This window comes from Oncorhynchus mykiss, chromosome 4 (genome assembly GCF_057628025.1).
Source record: "Oncorhynchus mykiss isolate SJ-2025 chromosome 4, ASM5762802v1, whole genome shotgun sequence".
NCBI lineage: Eukaryota > Metazoa > Chordata > Actinopteri > Salmoniformes > Salmonidae > Oncorhynchus > Oncorhynchus mykiss.
This window is the reverse complement of record NC_143025.1, coordinates 30,600,725-30,618,666: the sequence shown is the minus strand read 5'-3', so window position 1 is coordinate 30,618,666 and position 17,942 is coordinate 30,600,725. Positions and strand designations below refer to the sequence as shown.

Below are 17,942 nucleotides of genomic sequence, written 5' to 3'. Positions count from 1 at the left end.
TTTTAATACACAAAAAATGTGCTTTTCTTTGAAAAACAAGGACATTTTTAAGTGACCCCAAACTTTTGAACGGTAGTGTAAGCCTACGCTCATGATGCATATCGTGGTAGGCGGTGGTAGCGGGCACTGTGGGCAGTTGGCATGGCATCTTTAATATCTTCCTCTCCTGTGTTGGCCTGGCAGTGCTCATCTCTCTGTCTCTGTTTCTGTCTCTCTCTCCCTCTCTCTGTCTGAACTGGCCACTGTGGGAGAATGGGCGAGTGGCGGGGCTCCTGGCAGCCTCTCCGTCCTCCTGCTGCCATTGGAAACCGCTGCCCTACTCTGACATTCCTGTCTGTGGAGTGTGGGATTCAAACGCAAACAAAGACCCCTTTTGTGCTGTTGGGGCTGCGGATGCATGTGCTTGGGTGGAACACAACTGGTTGCCCAGCTCTGGGGGCTTCAGCAGCCCAGTGGTGGGGAGACGAGCTGGGGTGGGCAGGGAACTGAGCAGCAGCATGGATAGAGAAACAGTAGCTCAAGGTCTAAGCTTTAGCCCAGACACAGTACGGACCACTGACTGTCAGTAGTATCATCAAGCCTGCTGTTTTTGTTTGTCAGTAACTCCACTGTATTCTCCTTCTTCTTGGAATTGTCAGCCTACTAATTAGAAGCCATTAACCACAGTGTGCGCTGGTAGCAGGCACACTCTCTTATTGTCTGATTTAACAGGGAGAGGTGTAACCTGTGTCTGAGAGCGGGAGAGAGAGAGGGTGTATATGCAAAGTGTGGGTAAATGTATATTTGGTTCGTTTCCCGGCAATGAATGTGTTGATGCTCGTTGGTGGTTTCCGACTGCATTAGATTAATGAGGGATTCTCTGCCACTTAGAGCAGAAACTCTCCTCCTCCAGCTCCTTGTCTGAACGGCTGAATATCTTAAATGTCGGCCTGTTTCTATGGCGGAGACATTTTCCCATCCCCACTGTCAGTTCCCTAAAAGCAGTACTGCTGCTTTTCATATGGTGACACTCTGGCTGTCCCCCTTACTAATCGATGGTCCACAAATTATTTTGAGTTTCCGATGTCAGAATATGTCGGGATGGTACACACAGGCTTGGGCTGAGCTTAGAAAGGACCTATTCTGTATGCCAAGGTCCATACGATCCGGATCAGATTTTTTGTGTTTAATATAGGTACGTTTTACATACCTCCAGTAAGACCCTATGATCCGTGAACCGTACATGATATAGACAACATCTTGGTGTCATTATACTCCTTAGGCTATAGCGTGCTCTCATATCTGTCTAGATTCCCATTAATTTATTCAACATTACAAATATTTATCTCACAAGTATCCTTTTTGATTTTGCTTATTTTTAGACATTGTCTGGAACCATATTCTCTTCAAACACGTCACATTTCAAGAGTATGCACTCTGGTACTTGAAAATATGACAATTTTCTGCATAGAAATTGACATTATAGTTTATTAACCAAGCACAGCCCTCCTTTTAGAGTTGCACATTCAGCAAATCACCAACAGAGTTCCCTTCAAATCCATTTTCCCATTCACTGTGGTGGTGGTGCTCATAAAATTGATCAGAATTAGCAGAGGCCACTTTGTAAATCTTATGCACTTATAGAGTAGATATTGTTCCAAACAATACGTCTTAAAAAGGGTACTTTTGAGATTGATTCATATTAATATATTCAATGTTAAATGAATTAATTCATGTGAATGTGTATTTCAGAAGGTCCATATGTTAGAGCACACTAGGAGTATAATGACACCAAGATGTTGTTCGTGCGCACACAATGTCTCTAGGCAACCTGAAGTCGATAGCCAAAGTCTACGCCCCTTCGCCGGTGATTGGTCAACAGTAGGGATTCTTCAATGAAGTGTTTGTTGTCATTCAATGAGAGATTCATTGTTTCCATGCATATTTGTTTTACTTGAGAAATACTGTACCAAACATCTTAGTTAGATGTAAAAATTTTGCGACTAAGATCTTGTTGGCAAAAATGTCAAAATGAATTACCGATTTCTTGAGTTATCTTAGATACATTCAGACTGTTTTGAGGAAGTGCATACTGGCTACAGTGTCTCAAGATGGACAAACAGTGCTATTGATGCCTTTTGTCCTAATTTTTCTAGCGAAGGTCTTAGAGGTATGGAGGTAGGTCCTCTTTCTGCAGTAGGTAGACCATCATAGGGGGCAGCTCATCCTCCAACAGAGATAAAGGGAGTCTCTCTCTCTGCTCTATAATAGAATAGGGGGATGTGCACTCATGATGGAGCAATTCTCAGCTGTAGAGGAATTCGGCGGAGCTATTTTTACCCTGCATGGCGCGGGCGGTTGCTATGGGGTTGCTATGGGGTTGCTGATGGGCACTGACGATATGCTGGCGTCTCGATGCATGCGTTGGTGTGCGTGACGACTAGCTGCGCCAAGGATCCACTTTAGAATGAGTCATATCCTCAGAGCTCCTCTGACCTACATCTGAGTCAGTGCGTGCGCACGCACGCGCACACACACACACGCACACACAGCACATCAGCACAATGCCTGTGAGAGGGAATTGGTGAAAAAGGGTTTGGTGAGTGAGATTTTGTAAGTGGGAGAAAAATCTAATCAAATCTAATTTTATTTGTCATATGCGCCTAATACAACAAGTGTATATCTTACCCTGAATTGCTTACTTTACAAGCCCTTAACCAACAATGCAGTTCTAAGAAAATAGAGTATAAAATATTTACTAAGTTCGCTAAAGTTAAAAAATAATTGTCCAGGTGGCCATTTGATTAATTGTTCAGCAGTCTTATAGCTTGGGGGTAGAAGCTGTTAAGGAGCCCTTTGGACCTATGCTTGGCGCTCCGGTAACGAATGTGTGCGGTAGCCGAGAGAACAGTCTATGACTTGGGTGACTGGAGTCTTAACCATTTTTTGGGCCTTCCTCTGACACCGCCTAGTATATAGGTTTTGGATGGCAGGAAGCTTGGCCCCAGTGATGAACTGGGCCATATGCACTACCCTCTGTAGCGCCTTATGGTCGGGTGCCGAGCAGTTGCAATACCAGGCGGTGATGCGACCGGTTAGGATGCTCTCGATAGTGCATCTGAATAACTTTTTGAGGATCTGGCAACCTATGCCAGGTCTTTTCAGTCTCCTGAGCGGGAAAGGCGTTGTCGTGCCCTCTTCACAACTTTCTTGGTGTGTTTGACCATGATAGTTTGTCGGTGATGTGGGCACCAAGGAACTTAAAACTCTTGAGCCACTCTACAACAGCCCCGTCGACATAAATTGGGGCACCACACTGGCACCACACTGTCCTGGCACCACACTTCCAGGTCTCTGACCTCCTCCCTATGGGCTCTGTATTTGAGACTACTAAGAAATGATGAGGTGGCTCCTGCCTGGGAGGTGTATTAATCGGTTTCTGTGTATATGAGGGAGAAACAGGAAATTTGCGGCTTCAGTGATTGATGAGTGGCTACTTTAAAAACATTTCTCTTCCCCTTCCACCCTCTCATTTTCCATGTCCTTCCCATTATCCTTCATGCCTCCCTCTCTCTTCTTTAACTCTTGTCTCACTACTGCCCCAGAGAAGCCAGGATGCATTTGCTAACTGTGTAATTGGCTTTTGAATGTTGTGATATGCTGGTTAGGGACTTGATTGGTTGTTCAGGGCTCATGGTGACTTTCTCTGCTCAGTGGTTGGCTGCTCAGGGTTTCATGGTGACTGAAAGTGCTCTGTTATTGGCTGCCTGTGGAGCTGTGATGAAGTTAAAGGGGAAGGAAGAGGAAAATAGGTCATTGTGTCAGCGGATCAGTGAAGCACTCAGTGACCTCATAGTTATACAAGCGTAGCCTTTAGCTGTAGCTACAGCTAGTGTTGCTGCTGCTACTGCAACTGTTGTTATTTTAGAGGAAATAGAAATGTCGCTGTAGCTTTTTAACCTTAATCCTACTCCCTATCATTCCTCTTCTCTCACGTCATACTCTGTCTGCATGTTTTTCTTCGTGGCAATTCCAATGTTATGGACTTGCACGCAAAATCGCAACTTTAATGTGTCAAAGAATTTACAAAAAATATACATTTAAACTTTTACGTGTGTATAATAGCCCTAGGGGGGTGTTTATACCCAAAAAGCTAACTTCTAAATATTGGCATGTTGGAGAAATAAAGCAAATACGAAGCGTTATGGATGTTGTTGACAAGCTTTTAGAGGAGACTGAACATATTAGTGAAAGTCTGTACGTCTTAACATGGATAGCCATTTCGAAGGAAAGGCTTGGCTGAGCACAAAAACTATACTTTTTTAAAGGTTGTCATTTCCGTTATTACTTTAGAGAAGAAAAATGACTTACGGATGTTACACCCTCCGTTATGGTTGTTACAGTCTGAAATAGACAATCAAATGAGAAAAATATCCGCAAAAGGCATAGTAACTTATAGGCCCGGGTGGCATTAGTAATTTACTATACAGTATATACTGGTAATGATGCACGCACCGGTTTTGTTTTTTACTTTACAATTTGTAATGCGATACACCACTCCAGCGCATGTAACGTCTTTTTTTATACTTTACTCCGTTTCCTAATTGAGTCGTCTCTCCCGCTCCTCCTGGATGCCGCTTCCCCATACGCTTCCTATACAAAGCCCTGCACCCTATCACTCGAGCACTTGCTGTGCCGTTCACTCTGCCTGCGTGGTCAGTTGCAACAAGATGTTGGTGACAATGATGTTGATTTCCACTTTGCTTCTGAATATAAATCCACAAGTGTTCTATAATTACACTATTAGTTTGTATCATACTGTCTACAAACCGCTAGTTTGTCTTTTCTTATAAAGTTGTGGCTAAACTAAATTGTGTTAGCTGCTAATGCTAATTTCTAGTTAGCTAGCTAGGTAATTAGCTTAATGTAAAAAGTCAGCTGAAACGTAGCTAGGTAATACAGCCCGATACCAGTGCTGGTGTAGGCCTAGATCAGCATGTTGTTTGGGCAACGATATCTTCTAAATCAGAGAAAAATAGTCTAAGCATGAATATGTTAGCTAGCACTGGCTAGCTAGTTTGTTAAGTAAATATTTTCTTAACTGCATTGTTGGTTAATGGCTTATAAGTCTGCATTTCACGGTAAGGTCTACACTTGTTGTATTCGGCGCATGTGACAAATAAAATGTGATTTTATTTTATTTACTTGGGGTGCGAAAGTTTAAACGAAGTTGGGATCCTTAATGCTACGAAAAATCAGCATGCAGTATGTACAATGTTGGTCCCATGTTTGATGAGCTAAAATAAAAGATCCCAAAAAGCTAATTTCTCTCATTTTTTTGGCACAAATTTGTTTACATTTCTGTTAGTGATCATTTCTCCTTTGCCATGATAATCCCATTTACCTGACAGGTGTGGCATATCAGTAAACTGATTAAACAGCATGATCATTATACAGGTGCACCTTGTGCTGGTGTAACAGTATAACTTTAGACCGTCCCCTCGCCCATACCCGGGCGCGAACCAGGGACCCTCTGCACACATCAACAACAGTCACCCACGAAGCATCGTTACCCATCGCTCCACAAAAGCCGCGGCCCTTGCAGAGCAAGGGGAACTACTACTTCAAGGTCTCAGAGCAAGTGACGTCACCAATTGAAACGCTATTTAGCACGCACCACCGCTAACTAAGCTAGCCGTTTCACATCCGTTACACTGGGGACAATAAAAGGCCACTATAATCTGCAGTTTTTTCACACAACGCAATGCCACAGATGTTTCAAGTTTTGGCATGCTGACTGCAGGACTGTCCACCAGAGCTGTTGCCAGATAATTTAATGTTCATTTCTCTACCATAAGCCTCCTCCAACATCGTTTTAGAAAATTTGGCAGTACTTCCAACCGGCTTCGCAAACGCAGACCACATGTAACCCCGCCAGCCGAGCACCACCAAATCTGGCTTCTTAACCTGCGGGATCGTCTGAGATCAGCCACTCGGACTGCTGATAAAACTGTGGGTTTGTACCACTGAAGAATTTCTGCACAAACTGTTAAACTGAGTGCTCATCTGCGTGCTTGTCGTCCTCACCAGGGTCTTGGCCTGACTGCAGTTCAGCGTCGTAACTGACTTCAGTGGGTAAATGCTCACCTTTGATGGCCACTCACATGCTGGAGAAGTGTGCTCTTCACAGATGAATCCCGGTTTCAACTGTACCGGGCAGATAGCAGACATTATGTATGACATCGTTGTGGGTGAGCGGTTTGCTGATGTCAACGTTGTGAACAGAGTGTCCCATGGTGGCGATGGGGTTATGTTATGGGCAAGCATAAGCTACGGACAATGAACACAATTGCATTTTATTGATGGCAATTTGAATGCACAGAGATACCGTGACGAGATCCTGAGGCCCATTGTTGTACCATTCGTCCGCCGCCATCACCTCATGTTTAAGCGCGATTATGCACAGCCCCATGTCGCAAGGATCTGTACACAATTCCTGGAAGATGAAAATGTCTCAGTTCTTCCATGGAGATGTGTCGCTCTGCATGATTCAAATGGTGGTCACACCAGATACTGACTGGATTCCTGATCCACACCCCTCCCTTTTTTTAAGGTATCTGTGACCAACAGATGCATATCTGTATTCCCAGTCATGTGAAGTCTATAGATTAGGGCCTAATGAATTTGTTTCAATTGACTGATTACCATATACAGTGCATTCGGAAAGTATTCAGACCCTTTTCCACATTTTGTTACATTGCAGCCTTAATCTAAAATATATTATATTGATTTTTTTCCTCATCAAATCGACACACACAACCCCATAATGACAAAGCGAAAACAGGATTTTGACATTCTTGCAAATGTATAAAATAAAAATAAATAATAATAATCATTATTCAGACCCTTTGCTTTGAGACTCGAAATTGAGCTCAGGTGCGTCCAGTTTTCATTGATCAAAAATCATTGAGATGTTTCTACAACTTGATTTGAGTCCACCTGTGGTAAATTCAATTGATTGGACATGACATGACCTGTCTATATATGGTCCCACAGTTGACAGTGCATCAGCATCAGCGTGGAAACCAAGCCATGAGGTCGCAGGAATTGTCCGTAAAGCGCAGAGACAGGATTGTGTCGAGGCACAGATCTGGGGAAGGGTACCAAAAACTTTCTGCAGCTTTGAAGGTCGCCAAGAACACATTGGCCTCCATTCTTAAATGGAAGAAGTTTGGAACCACCAATACTATTCCTAGAGCTGGCAGTCTGGCCAAACTGAGCAATCAGTGGAGAAGGGCCTTGGTCAGGGAAGTGAACAAAAACCCGATGGTCACTCTGACAGAGCTCCAGAGTTCCTCTGGTGTAGTAATGCAGAGATGGTAGTCCTTCTGGAAGGTTCTCCCATCTCCACAATCAGGCCTTTATGGTAGATTGGCCTGAGGGAAGCCACTCATCAGTAAAAGGCACATGACATCCCACTTGGAGTTTTCCAAAAGGCACTCAAAGGACTCTGACCATGAGAAACAAGATTCTCTGGTCTGATGAAACCAAGATTGAACTATTTGGCTTGAATGCCATGTGTCACGTCTGGACGAAACCTGGCTCCATCCATACGGTGAAGCATGGTGGTGGCCGCATCATGATGTGGAGATGTTTTTCAGCTGCAAGGACTGGGAGACTAATCAGGATCGAGGGAAAGATGAACGGAGAAAAGTACAGAGAGATCCTTGATGAAAACCTGCTTCAGAAAGCACAAGAATTCAGACTGGGGCGAAGGTTCACCTTCCAACAGGACATCGACCCTAAGCACACAGCCAAGACAATGCATGAGTGGCTTCTGAATGTCCTTGAGTGGCCCAGCCAGAGCCCAGACTTGAACCCGAACATCTCTGGAAAGACCTAAAAATAGCTGTGCAGCAACGCTCTCCATCCAACCTGAAAGCTTGAGAGGATGTGCAGAGAAGAATGGGAGAAACTCCCCAAATACAGGTGCGCCAAGCTTGTAGCGTCATACCCAAGAAGACTCGAGGCTGTAATCGCTGCCAAAGGTGCTTCAAGAAAGTGCTGAGTATGGGTTTGAATGCTTATGCAAACATTTCTAAAAACCTGTTTTTGCTTTGTCATTATGGGGTATTGTGTGTAGATTGACGAGGGGAAAAAACAATTTAATAATTTTTAGAAAAAGGCTGTAACATAATACATGTGGAAAAAGTCAAGGGATCTGAATACTTTCCTAATGCACTGTAACTCTGTAAAATCTTTGAAATTGTTGTTTATTTTTGTTCAGTGCAGAGTCACAGTGCAGTTATCACAAAATGTATACTCAGCAAAAAAAGAAACGTTCTCTCACTGCCAACTGCGTTTATTTTCAGAAAAATGTAACACGTGTAAACATTTGTACGAACGTAACACGATTCAACAACTGAGACATAAACTGAACATGTTCCACAGACATGTGACTAACAGAAATGGAATAATGTGTCCCTGAACAAAGGGAGGGTCAAAATTAAAAGTAACAGTCAGTATCTGGTGTGGCCACCAGCTGCATTAAGTACTGCAGTGCATCTCCTCCTCATGGACTGCACCAGATTTGACAGTTCTTGCGGTGAGATGTTACCCCGCTCTTCCACCAAGGCACCTGCAAGTTCGCAGACATTTTGGGGGGGAATGTCCCTAGCCCTCACCTTCCGATCCAACAGGTACCAGACATGCTCAATGGGATTGAGATCCGGGCTCTTCGCTGGCCATGGCAGAACACTGATATTCCTGTCTTGCAAAAAATCACGCTCAGAACGAGCAGTATGGCTAGTGGCATTGTCATGCTGGAGGGTCATGTCAGGATGAGCCTGCAGGAAGAGTACCACATGAGGGAGGAGGATGTCTTCCCTGTAACGCACAGCGTTGAGATTGCCTGCAATGACACCAAGCTCAGTCCCATGGTGCTGTGACACATCGCCCCAGATCATGATGGACTCTCCACCTCCAAATCGATCCCGCTCCAGAGTACAGGCCTCAATGTAACGCTCATTCCTTCTACGATAATTGCGAATCCGACCATCACCCCTGGTGAGACAAAACCACGACTCGTCAGTGAAGAGCACTTTTTGCTTGTCCTGTCTGTTCCATCGACGGTGGGGTTATGCCCATAGGCGACGTTGTTGCCGGTGATGTCTGGTGAGGACCTGCCTCACAACAGGCCTACAAGCCCTCAGTCCAGCCTCTCTCAGCCTATTGCAGGCAGTCTGAGCACTAATTGAGGGATTGTGCTTTCCTGGTGTAACTCTGTCAGTTGTTTTTGCCATCCTGTACCTTTCCATTAGGTGTGATGTTTGGATGTACCGATCCTGTGCAGGTGTTGTTACACGTGGTCTGCCACTGCGAGGATGATCAGCTGTCCGTCCTGTCTCCCTGTAGCGCTGTCTTAGGCGTCTCACAGCACGGACATTGCAATTTATTGCCCTGGCCACATCTGCAGTCCTCATGCCTCCTTGCAGCATGCTTAAGGCACGTTCACGCAGATGAGCAGGGACCCTGGGCATCTTTCGTTTCTTGTTTTTCAGAGTCAGTGGAAAAGCCTCTTTAGTTAGTGTCCTCAGTTTTCATAATTGTGATCTTAATTTCCTACCATCTGTAAGTTGTTAGTCTCTTTTTGAATATATTTGTTTTATTTCACCTTTATTTGACCTTGTAGGCCAGTTGAGAACAAGTTCTCATTTACAACTGTGACCTGGTCAAGATAAAGCAAAGCAGTGCGACAACAATGACATGGAGTTACACATGGGATAAACAAACGTACAGTCAATAACACAATATAAAAATCTGTATACAGTGTGTGCAAATGAAGTAAGGAGGTAAGTCAATATAGAGGGCAATAGTGGTGAAGTAATTACCACTTAGCAATTTACACTGGAGTGATATGTGCAGATGAGGATGTGCAAGTAGAAATACTGGTGTGCAAAAGAGCAGACAAAACAATATGGGGTTGAGGTAGGTAGTTGGTTGGATGTTGTCACGATCGTCGTAAGGAGCGGACCAAAATGCAGCGTGGTATGTGTTCATAATGATTTTGTAATGAAAGAAAGGACTGAACACTGAATACAAACTATACAAAACAATAAACGAATAACGACCGTGGGGCTGACTCTCGGGCTTCCATCCACGCCTCCGTACTGCCTCCTCATACCAGCGCCTCTCCGCCTTCGCCGTCTCCAGCTCTTCTTTGGGGCGGCGATGTTCTCCTGGCTGTGCCCAGGGTCCTTTACCGCCCAATACGTCCTCCCATGTCCAGTCCTTCTTGCGCTGCTCCTGCTGCCGCTGCCTGTCACCATGCTGCTTGGTCCTGTTGTGGTGGGTGATTCTGTCACGATCGTCGTAAGGAGCGGACCAAAATGCAGCGTGGTATGTGTTCATGATGATTTTTAAATTAAAGAAAGCACTGAACACTGAATACAAACTATACAAAACAATAAACTAATAACGACCGTGAAGCTATAATGAGAACTGTGCTGACACAAGCAACTAACATAGACAATCACCCACAACCCACAATGACAAAACAGGCTACCTAAATATGGTTCCCAGTCAGAGACAATGACTAACACCTGCCTCTGATTGAGAACCATATCAGGCCAAACATAGAAATAGACAAACTAGACACACAACAGAATGCCCACTCAGATCACACCCTGACCAAACAAAACATAGAAAGATACAAAGCAAACTATGGTCAGTGTGTGACAGATGTGCTATTTACAGATGGGCTGTGTACAGCTGCAGTGATCGATAAGCTGCTCTGACAGCTGATGCTTAAAGTTAGTGAGGGAAATATAAGTCTCCAGCTTCAGCGATTTTTGCAATTCGTTCCAGTCATTGGCAGCAGAGAACTGGAAGGAAAGGCGGTCAAAGTAGGTGTTGGCTTTGGGGATGACCAGTGAGTTATACCTGCTGGAGCGCGTGCTATGGGTGGGTGTTGTTATCGTGACAAGTGAGCTGAGATAAGGCGGAGCTTTACGTAGCATGGACTTATAGATGACCTGGAGCCAGTGGGTCTGGCGACGAATATGTAGCGAGGGCCAGCCGACTAGAGCATACAGGTCACAGTTGTGGGTGGTATAAGGGGCTTTGGTGACAAAATGGATGGCACTGAGATAGACGAGTAGAGTATTTGAAGCTATTTTGTAAATGACATCGCCGAAGTCGAGGATCGGTAGGATAGTCAGTTTTACGAGGGTATGTTTGGCAGCGTGAGTGAATGAGGCATTGTTGCGAAATATGAAGCCGATTCTAGATTTCATTTTGGATTGGAGATGTTTAATATGAGTCTGGAAGGAGAGTTTACAGTCTAGCAAGACACCTAGGTATTTGTAGTTGTCCACATATTAAGTCAGAACCGTCCATAGTAGTGATGCTAGTCGGGCGGGCGGGTGCGGGCAGCGAATGGTTGAAAAGCATGCATTTGGTTTGACTAGCGTTTAAGAGCAGTTGGAGGCCACAGTAGGAGTGTTTTTATGTTATTGAAGCTTGTTTGGAGGTTAGTTAACACAGTGTCCAAAGAAGGGCCATATGTATACAGAGTGGTGTCGTCTGCGTAGAGGTTGACCGATTATGATTTTTCAACGCCGATACTGAAAAAAAAGTTGGTGCCGATTAATCGGACGATTTTTGAAAATGTATTTGTAATAATGACAATTACAACAATACTGAATGAACACTTATTTTAACTTAATATAATACATCAATAAAATCAATTTAGCCTCAAATAAATAATGAAACATGTTCAATTTGGTTTAAATAATGCAAAAACTAAGTGTTGGAGAAGAAAGTAAAAGTGCAATATGTGCCATGTAAGAAAGCTAACGTTTAAGTTCCTTGCTAAGAACATGAGAAGATACAGTGCCTTGCGAAAGTATTCGGCCCCCTTGAACTTTGCGACCTTTTGCCACATTTCAGGCTTCAAACATAAAGATATATGTATTTTTTTGTGAAGAATCAACAACAAGTGGGTCACAATCATGAAGTGGAACGACATTTATTGGATATTTCAAACTTTTTTAACAAATCAAAAACTGAAAAATTGGGCGTGCAAAATTATTCAGCCCCTTTACTTTCAGTGCAGCAAACTCTCTCCAGAAGTTCTGTGAGGATCTCTGAATGAGCCAATGTTGACCTAAATGACTAATGATGATAAATACAATCCACCTGTGTAATCAAGTCTCCGTATAAATGCACCTGCACTGTGATAGTCTCAGAGGTCCGTTAAAAGCGCAGAGAGCATCATGAAGAACAAGGAACACACCAGGCAGGTCCGAGATACTGGTGTGAAGAAGTTTAAAGCCGGATTTGGATACAAAAAGATTTCCCAAGCTTTAAACATCCCAAGGAGCACTGTGCAAGCGATAAAATTGAAATGGAAGGAGTAGCAGACCACTGCAAATCTACCAAGACCTGGCCGTCCCTCTAAACTTTCAGCTCATACAAGGAGAAGACTGATCAGAGATGCAGCCAAGAGGCCCATGATCACTCTGGATGAACTGCAGAGATCTACAGCTGAGGTGGGAGACTCTGTCCATAGGACAACAATCAGTCATATATTGCACAAATCTGGCCTTTATGGAAGAGTGGCAAGAAGAAAGCCATTTCTTAAAGATATCCATGAAAAGTGTTGTTTAAAGTTTGCCACAAGCCACCTGGGAGACACACCAAACATGTGGAAGAAGGTGCTCTGGTCAGATGAAACCAAAATTGAACTTTTTGGCAACAATACAAAATGTTATGTTTGGCGTAAAAGCAACACAGCTCATCACCCTGAACACACCATCCCCACTGTCAAACATGGTGGTGGCAGCATCATGGTTTGAGCCTGCTTTTCTTCAGCAGGGACAGGGAAGATGGTTAAAATTGATGGGAAGATGGATGGAGCCAAATACAGGACCATTCTGGAAGAAAACCTGATGGAGTCTGCAAAAGACCTGAGACTGGGACGGAGATTTGTCTTCCAACAAGACAATGATCCAAAACATAAAGCAAAATCTACAATGAAATGGTTCAAAAATAAACATATCCAGGTGTTAGAATGGCCAAGTCAAAGTCCAGACCTGAATCCAATCGAGAATCTGTGGAAAGAACTGAAAACTGCTGTTCACAAATGCTCTCCATCCATCCTCACTGAGCTCGAGCTGTTTTGCAAGGAGGAATGGAAAAAAATTTCAGTCTCTCGATGTGCAAAACTGATAGAGACATACCCCAAGCGACTTACAGCTGTAATCGCAGAAAAAGGTGGCGCTACAAAGTATTAACTTAAGGGGGCTGAATAATTTTGCACACCCAATTTTTCAGTTTTTGATTTGTTAAAAAAGTTTGAAATATCCAATAAATGTCGTTCCACTTCATGATTGTGTCCCACTTGTTGTTGATTCTTCACAAAAAAATACAGTTTTATATCTTTATGTTTGAAGCCTGAAATGTGGCAAAAGGTCGCAAAGTTCAAGGGGGCCGAATACTTTCGCAAGGCACTGTATGAAAGCTGGTGGTTCCTTTTAAGCTGGTAGTTCCTTTTAATGACAATATTCCCAGGTAATAAGTTTTAGGTTGTAGTTATTATAGGAATTATAGGAGTATTTCTCTCTATACAATTTGTATTTCATATACCTTTGACTATTGGATGTTCTTATAGGCACTTTAGTATTGCCAGTGTAACAGTATAGCTTCCGTCCCTCTCCTCGCTCCTACCTGGGCTCGAACCAGGAACACATCGACAACAGCCACCCTTGAAGCAGCGTTAACCATGCAGAGCAGGGGGAACAACTACTCGAAGTCTCAGAGCGAGTGACGTTTGAAACGCTATTAGCGCGCACCCCGCTAGCTAGCTAGCCATTTCACATCGGTTACACCAGCCTAATCGGGAGTTGATAGGCTTGAAGTCATAAACAGCGCAATGCTTGAAGCATTGCGAAGAGCTGCTGGCAAAACGCATGAAAGTGCTGTTTGAATGAATGTTTACGAGCCTGCTGGGGCCTACCATCGCTCAGTCAGACTTCTCTATCAAATCATAGACTTTATTATAACATAATAACACACAGAAATACAAGTCTTAGTTTACGGATTTGACCATATTAATAACCTATCATCTCGAAAACAAAACGTTTATTCTTTCAGTGAAATTCGGAACCGTTCTATATTTTATCTAACGGGTGGCATCCATAAGTCTAAATATTCCTGTTACATTGCACAACCTTCAATGTTATTATCATAATTACAGTGCCTTGCGAAAGTATTCGGCCCCCTTGAACTTTGCGACCTTTTGCCACATTTCAGGCTTCAAACATAAAGATATAAAACTGTATTTTTTTGTGAAGAATCAACAACAAGTGGGACACAATCATGAAGTGGAACGACATTTATTGGATATTTCAAACTTTTTTTAACAAATCAAAAACTGAAAAATTGGGCGTGCAAAATGATTCAGCCCCCTTAAGTTAATACTTTGTAGCGCCACCTTTTGCTGCGATTACAGCTGTAAGTCGCTTGGGGTATGTCTCTATCAGTTTTGCACATCGAGAGACTGAAATTTTTTCCCATTCCTTCTTGCAAAACAGCTCAAGCTCAGTGAGGTTGGATGGAGAGCATTTGTGAACAGCAGTTTTCAGGACTTTCCACAGATTCTCGATTGGATTCAGGTCTGGACTTTGACTTGGCCATTCTAACACCTGGATATGTTTATTTTTGAACCATTCCATTGTAGATTTTGCTTTATGTTTTGGATCATTGTCTTGTTGGAAGACAAATCTCCGTCCCAGTCTCAGGTCTTTTGCAGACTCCATCAGGTTTTCTTCCAGAATGGTCCTGTATTTGGCTCCATCCATCTTCCCATCAATTTTAACCATCTTCCCTGTGCCTGCTGAAGAAAAGCAGGCCCAAACCATGATGCTGCCACCACCATGTTTGACAGTGGGGATGGTGTGTTCAGCTGTGTTGCTTTTACGCCAAACATAACGTTTTGCATTGTTGCCAAAAAGTTCAATTTTGGTTTCATCTGACCAGAGCACCTTCTTCCACATGTTTGGTGTGTCTCCCAGGTGGCTTGTGGCAAACTTTAAACGACACTTTTTATGGATATCTTTAAGAAATGGCTTTCTTCTTGCCACTCTTCCATAAAGGCCAGATTTGTGCAATATACGACTGAAAGTTGTCCTATGGACAGAGTCTCCCACCTCAGCTGTAGATCTCTGCAGTTCATCCAGAGTGATCATGGGCCTCTTGGCTGCATCTCTGATCAGTCTTCTCCTTGTATGAGCTGAAAGTTTAGAGGGACGGCCAGGTCTTGGTAGATTTGCAGTGGTCTGATACTCCTTCCATTTCAATATTATCGCTTGCACAGTGCTCCTTGGGATGTTTAAAGCTTGGGAAATCTTTTTGTATCCAAATCCGGCTTTAAACTTCTTCACACCAGTATCTCGGACCTGCCTGGTGTGTTCCTTGTTCTTCATGATGCTCTCTGCGCTTTTGACGGACCTCTGAGACTATCACAGTGCAGGTGCATTTATACGGAGACTTGATTACACACAGGTGGATTGTATTTATCATCATTAGTCATTTAGGTCAACATTGGATCATTCAGAGATCCTCACTGAACTTCTGGAGAGAGTTTGCTGCACTGAAAGTAAAGGGGCTGAATAATTTTGCACACCCAATTTTTCAGTTTTTGATTTGTTAAAAAAGTTTGAAATATCCAATAAATGTCGTTCCACTTCATGATTGTGTCCCACTTGTTGTTGATTCTTCACAAAAAAATACAGTTTTATATCTTTATGTTTGAAGCCTGAAATGTGGCAAAAGGTCGCAAAGTTCAAGGGGGCCGAATACTTTCGCAAGGCACTGTATGTAAAATTCTGGCAAATTAGTTCGCAACGAGCCAGGTGGCCCAAACTGTTGCATATACCATGACTCTGCGTGCAATGAACGCAAGAGAAGTGACATAATTTCACCTGGTTAAAATTGCCTGCTAACCTGGATTTCTTTTAGCTAAATATGCAGGTTTAAAAATATATACTTCTGTGTATTGATTTTAAGAAAGGCATTGATGTTTATGGTTAGGTAGATTCGTGCAACGATTGTGCTTTTTTTCTCAAATGCGCTTTTGTTAAATCATCCCCCGTTTGGCGAAGTTGGCTGTCTTTGTTAGGAAGAAATAGTCTTCACACAGTTCGTAACGAGCCAGGCGGCCCAAACTGCTGCATATACCCTGACTCTGTTGCAAGAGAAGGGCCCCATTTTTCCTACTTAAAAGAAATTCATGTTAGCAGGCAATATTAACTAAATATGCAGGTTTAAAAATATATACTTGTGTATTGATTTTAAGAAAGGCATTGATGTTTATGGTTAGGTACACAAAGTAAGGCAGGTGGTTAGAGCGTTGGACTAGTTAACCGTAAGGCTGCAAGATTGAATCCCTGAGCTGACAAGGTAAAAATATGTCGTTCTGCCCCTGAACAAGGCAGTTAACCCACCGTTCCTAGGCCGTCATTGAAAATAAGAATCCGTTCTTAAATGACTTGCCTAGTTAAATAAAGGTGTAAAAAAAAAAGAAGGCCTAATCGGTGTCCAAAAATACAGATTTCCAATTGTTATGAAAACTTGAAATCGGCCATAATTAATCGTCCGACCTCTAGTTAACACAGTGTCCATAGAAGGGCCAGATGTATACAGAATGGAGTTGTCTGCGTAGAGGTGGATCAGGGAATCACCCGCAGTAAGAGTGGCGTCGTTGTAATCAGGAGAACAGTTTTCAGTTGTGCTAACTAACATACTTGCAAAAGGGTTTTCTAATGATCAATTATCCTTTTAAAATTATTAACTTAGATTAGCTAACACAACGTGCCATTGAAACACAGGAGTGATGGTTGCTGATAATTGGCCTCTGTACGCCTATGTAGATATTCCACAAAAAAATCAGCAGTTTCCAGCTACAATAGTCATTTACAACATTAACAATGTCTACACTGTATTTCTTACTGCATCTGATCAATGTGATGTTCTTTAAAAAAAGGTGCTTTTCTTTAAAAACAAGGACATTTCTAAGTGACCACCCCAAACTTTTGAACGGTAGTGTATGTCTCATTTGCATATCTTGTTACATTATGTGTCTATATTCAACAGGTAAAGGTTACTTTTGATATAGGCCTATATAAAGATAAATAATTACCTATTAAGGTGTGGTGCCTGGCCTTGTATACTATTCACACTACCTGTAAATATGCAATCCTAAGGAACTAGAGCTGGGCGATATCACAATATTTTTCATATGACGTTTTTAGATGTTTTTTAAATATAAAAAAAAAAATATATAAAGTTCTAAATATGTTTGCCGTGATAAAGCTATAAGCATTTCTCTGCACCTTTTAAACTTGCTGTAAATTGTGTACGTGACAAATACATTTGATTTGAACGGATTCTGTTATATTTTCTGCTGGGTATTTTGCAATGATCTGTGTCAGGTCTTGTGGAACCTCCGTTAGGTTTCATGCCTGTAATCGTTAATTGAAGAGGGGAAAATGGCTTAACATTGTCAGGGCTGCCTGGTGGGCTAAATGTGCAGCAGTAGCTCAACGCACCGTCATAAAAACTACATTCAAAAGTTAGATGTTTTATTAAGTTAAGAATTTCGAATGCCATGGTATATCCTTGTATGTAACAATGTCACATGGATAATTGAATTGAATTTAGACAGCTTTTTCATTGTTAAAATAAGCCCATTTTTTTTCTCTCTCAAATTAACACACAACAAGTGATTGAATACTGTTTGTATTTTCGATAAACTGTTGCCATCCCTCGCTTATACCTCTGTACGTGAACACTTACGTGTGACATTTTTTCTATATTTTTTCCCACTGGAGAATGACCATATCTTTCCAATTCTGTGCACGTTATTTAATAGTTTTGACAGATGAAATGTATATTTAACGACA

General features: G+C 42.6%; 1 protein-coding gene across 2 annotated transcripts in view; it reads left to right on the top strand.

Annotated features, from left to right (window-relative positions):
- LOC110521676 (circadian locomoter output cycles protein kaput) overlaps positions 1-17,942 on the top strand; it is a 69,338-nt gene that overhangs the window by 18,696 nt on the left and 32,700 nt on the right. The gene's annotated exons all lie outside the window — the stretch shown is intronic.